We start from the raw sequence: 5,385 nt of genomic DNA on the forward strand, positions 1-5,385 counted from the left end.
CTGTGATACATTAGGGAAATTTACAGCGTTCAGTGACTCACACTTTCTCCATGTAGTGTGGTAGTTTATTTTACTGGGCTGGAGTACAAAGTGAGGAGGAACACCTGCTGGTATTTTGGCTTTCCTGAAATGTCTAAGCTTTGTGAGCTTTTGTTTAATCTAGGTGTGCTTCTTTTTTTTTTTTTTTTCACTTTTCTTTTTTTTCTGACTGCACTGAAGCATTTTAGCACATAATGTTTACAAGGAAGCAGATTTCACCAGAGACACGCAGAAATATTCTGTTCTTTACCTCTGTGGAATTGCATACCATAAGCTACTGTCACTAGGAAAATTATGGACCTTGCTCTCAATACATCTACAAACTCAGTTTTCTTTCGGTGATGCTATTCAATTTGGGAATCTGAAAAGTGGGGAGAGCTGGTTATAGAGTGCCAATGTGTGTCCTGTGCTTTTGTCTCACTAAATTTGTTAGTCAAGAATTAATTATTATAGCTTAGAAAATATGCTGGTGTTTTAAACATGAACTTCACCTGTAGGTCAGTTTATCTTCAAATAAGATAAATGGGGTGGGGGGGACGGTAAAGCAAATAAAATAAGTTGTCATCCTGCTTTGAGATGGAAGAACTGTGTTGCATTCCTCTGGGCTCTGTGTCCTGTTCCATGGAAAGGCTGAGGGACCACACATGGCAGTGCCAAAATGGATGGACTTGAGCATTTGAAGCTTCCATGCTCAACCCTACAGGAAGAGGTTAGGTTTGGACAGGTTGGTTGTGTGTTCATGACTGCAGCCTGGGATGAGAAAGATCCATAGATAACCACAGCTATTGGGATAGTTCTAAAAGTGTGCTCTTCTGTGGACATATCTGCAGGTTTACTATTTCTACTGCATCATAAATCCAAGGAGAGAACTAGGTTAGCTTGAACAAAGGCTAAAATTTTGGAAGGATTTTGCACCATGAACTGAGATTAATTTTCCAAAAGTCTATGGCTTTACTTTTAGGTATCTAGTTAAATAGCCAAACTTTCAAAACAGATCTCTACATCGTGTATTGCAGTTCCTTTTAAAATTTTATCAGAAACGTCTGTTTCAATGTCCTATAAAGTTGCAAAGTTGCATATGGTCCAAACTGCTGAAACATACCTAAGAAAGATCCTCTGTATGTTATAAATTCAATATTGCTATTAAATTATTATTGAGCTTGTTTCTCATGATAAAATTCTCTATAAGAATAAAAGTGTAATTTAAGGGACCTATACCATTTGTAAGTTAATGACTTATATTTGCCCTGTTTTCTCCCCTCTAATTTCCTTGTTACATATCTTCTTTATTGTATTAGCATTTGTGTTTTAGGAGCATAATAAAAATACTGAATTTATGATGTGGGTGAGTTGCTGTAGTGACATTATCTGTAGAATTCCCTATATTGTGTGCTTGAATCTCTTTCAATCTTTTCCATTGGATACACTGTATAAAGTACTCTTTGCATGTTTATTTTGAATTACCATACCTGGATTGTATCTCCTTATTTTCCACTTTCTCCCTTATTTTCACTTTAATTCTCTTGAATTAATTAATTCTCTTGAAGCTGTTAAGGACATTCAGTGCCTTGTTTTATTAGACTTCATGGAAGCTGGCCCAGATTTAAAAATTCAATTGCTCTTGATTCGTGAAGGTCTGACAGCACTTTGTCTATCCATAGTGCCAGACACCTGGAGGGATTGTTTATGGTTTTCTATAAGTGCATATATAAGAATAGCTTATAGGGGACAGGCAGGCACTTGTGTTCAGATGCATTCCACATATGTTCAGTAATCTTACTTACATGAATAATGCCTTTTATGGAACTAACACAAATGGTGAGAGTTTAACAGAAAGAAGTTTTCCATGGGCTTTTTTTTTTTTTTTTTTGGGTTGGGGGTCCACAAAGCAAGAGGAAAACATAACAGATGCAAGCTACATTAAAGGGGATCAGAGACATACATTAAATTCCTTATGTCTTTTTAATTATGCAATTGTGAATTATATTCTCGTTGCATTTGTAATTAGAGGGCAGAACAGATGGTAAAGGATTTTTCTAAAGTAATGTGTCTATTAAAATTGTCCACAGAGCTAAACTGACTGTTGACTATAAGAGGGTTTCATAGCCATTAAAATGCTCTGTGTGCAGATATGTTCGTGATTATTATAGCTCATTACATATGAACACATACAATATATATGTATATATACAGAAACTAATCTAATCAGTTATATACTGTATATGCCTTTAAATGCCACTTATTACAGTTGTGAAGGAAAATGAAGCCTGGTTCTATAAAAAAACTTTCCATGTGGGTAGACAAGACATGCTGTTGTATGGTCATAAATTGTTTGTTTTCTTTATCTCCAATTTTAGCTGGAGCTAAAGTGTGAAGATAAATTTATCAGATGAGGTGTTCCGATATAGGACATGACACAGACAACTATGGCATTGTTGTTATTACTCTGCAGAAGCCTCCTTTATTTTTAGTCAGTATATTTGACTTATTATCTCTTGTTTATAGATTTATCTTATTTCAAGATCTGGAGATACTTGTTTTTGTAACCATTTTTTTCATGCCAGCTGGAATGTTTTCCAGTATAAGGCATGCACTGAAAGGATATTGTCTAATAATTTGTGATGTCAAAAAGTTCTCTCCTGGCACGAAAAACCTCCACATTTTAGGGAGTAAAGAAGATATAAAATGCATGAAAGGAGGTGATGCTAGCTTTTGCAGTTCTTATGAATAAGCTATTTGATGCACAAAACAAAATTATTCTGACATCTGTGTATTGACTTAAAATGAGTTCCCTGCAACATCCCCAAATATATTCAAAGGATGATGACCCTTCTCTGACCTCCTTATATCTAAAATATCTGAATCCCTGATTGCTTTCTTGACCTGGAACCCTTTCCATAATAATGGTTATCAAGGAAGCTCCTTAGGGTATTTAATTTCAAACATTGAATTTCAGTGAATTTCTTTATCAGCGTATGATGCTTTAGATCAGAGATGAGTCTGTGTGCTTGCATGTGGTTGCACATTCTTAAGATCATCATGGTTCCATACAGAAGACATACAGTAGCTGGTATTTCCATCATGCTACCAACTCCAGCCAGAGATGGAAGACAGGAAGACCACAATAAATGTCAAGCACATACACTCAGGAGGAGAAATCAGCTCATAGCATTTTTTAAAACCAGGGTTTGACAGGCAAATGACTAAACATATTTCTTTAGTGATCCAACATTTCTTCTTAACGAGGCAAGTTGTCATTAACTCTGCTTGTTGTCTATAAATTCTGACTGACTCAATCTTCATAATGTCAGACTGGTCAAAGACATCAGTAAATTACATGAATAAAACATAATACTTGGTAATTGTCCTTAGCTGGTAACATACAGTAATTTCATTTCTTCAATAACGTTTGTCCAAAACAGTGTTTCCTGAATTAGTTATTACTTTTACTTTCCTAAAACAGATGCCATAACCTCTGTAAACACTTTACCTACTTCAGTTTGATGCATTATGATGTTACAAAGGTGTTGCAGCTAAAGGCACACCTGGTGAAAATAAAGCAGGGGCATTAACTGTTTGCATATATAGAACTGGCCTAAGTCTTTTCACAATGCTGTTGATCTCTTATCTAGCATAAGTGTAGTGTCTTTCCTAATTTTGACATAGAAAGTCAAAATGACTAATACGTCATTACTATTGTGACAGATAAAACTTTGCTTGTGTACTGATAAGTAGTTCATATCAACATGTTCTCTTTCAAGAAAGCAAATGTCTTGCTTTTGGCTGGGAAAGCGTTAATTTTCTTCCTGGTGACTGGCAGAGTGTCGTGTTTTGGTTTTGGTATGAGAATCATGCCAGTAACACACTGATGTTTTAGTTGTTGCTAAGTAGTGTTTATACTAAGTCAAGGACTTTTCAGTTTCACATGTCCTGCCAGCAAGAAGGCTGGAGGTGCAGCAGAAGTTGGGAAGGGGACAGCAAGGACAGCTGACCCCAATGACCAAAGGGATATTCCATATCATAGGACATCAGGCTCAGTATTTAAACAAGAAGGAGGAAAAGCTGGCCAGGGAACTGGCTACGCACTGGTCAGTGAGAGGAGAGCAATTACACTGGGCACCACTTTTGTATATTCTAATTTCTTTAATCACCAGTATTATTTATTTTCTTCCTTTTCTGTCGCATTACACCGTCTTTATCTCAATCCATGATTTTTCCCACTTCTGATTGTCTTCCCCATCCTGCTGTGGGGAGGTGTTGGGGACTGAGTGAGTGGCTGTGTGGCATTAGTTGTCAAGTGGGGTTAAACCACAACACCAAATTAAGCATTTTTCTGTATCTCTGGAGACTTCAAACGAGTTTCATGCATCTGGCAAATAAAACAATAAGCACAGTTTGCTATAAGGTTGATTGACTCCATAGAATCACATTTTCTTTGCTTGTGAATTGGGTCCCCTACTATGTCCTACACACAGAAAAGCCAGAAATAAAAAAATGAAAATGCTCCTGGCAATGCCTTCTGGCTTTGGACACATATCTGGAATCATGGATGCATTGTTGATAATGCATTAGGTCTTTGAGGAAATCAAAGTGTATGTCTGTGTTTTGGATTCTTATTTATTATAAAGACAAGAAATAAAGAGTCTGTCAGGCACTATGTTGACTGATAGCATTTCTTTATTATCCGTAGACCAAGCCTCTGCCAAATGAAATTGTTGTGAAACAGACCTTTTATTTTTCTAAGTTCTTTTGAGAACACATCATCCTAAGGTGCCCTCTGACAAACTGCCAGGAGAACAATTTTTAACATTACTTGGAGTAGGAAAAGAAATGATCTTATAAGATCCGCTTATAGCTCCTTCCAACTGTGTTCTTTATTCTGCACCTGGAATGTTCTTGCTTCCTATGTACTTAAGAGCTTTGCTGTAATGTACATATCCTCTGGTTTCAGAAATATGCCTCAATGCATCCTTTTCCAGTCAGGCAGAAAAAAATGTCAGTCCAACCCTAAAGAAAAGAAATCAAAGCTAAATAGATAGCAATCCACCTTTCTAGTTGAAGGACCTTCGAGCAATGAAAATGTAAAGCAAAGGAGAGTTCTGTGTTGATTATATTCAACTCATTTTGCTGGACCAGCAAATACATCAAGCATCTGACTAAATTCCAGCAGTTCGTTCAATATTTGGAAAGAAACATATAATCAGCCCACAACCTGCAGTGCGAAGGAAACATGAAACTAATACTGAAAAAACAGCTTTATTAGAGACCTGTTCAGCCAGATGGAAATAACCATCACTTTCTCCTTAAGTGTGTATTTCATACCCCTGTAAATTTACTGGTGCTGAT

This window comes from Lepidothrix coronata, unplaced genomic scaffold, assembly GCF_001604755.1.
Source record: "Lepidothrix coronata isolate B3197 unplaced genomic scaffold, Lepidothrix_coronata-1.0 Scaffold120, whole genome shotgun sequence".
Taxonomy (NCBI): Eukaryota; Metazoa; Chordata; class Aves; order Passeriformes; family Pipridae; genus Lepidothrix; species Lepidothrix coronata.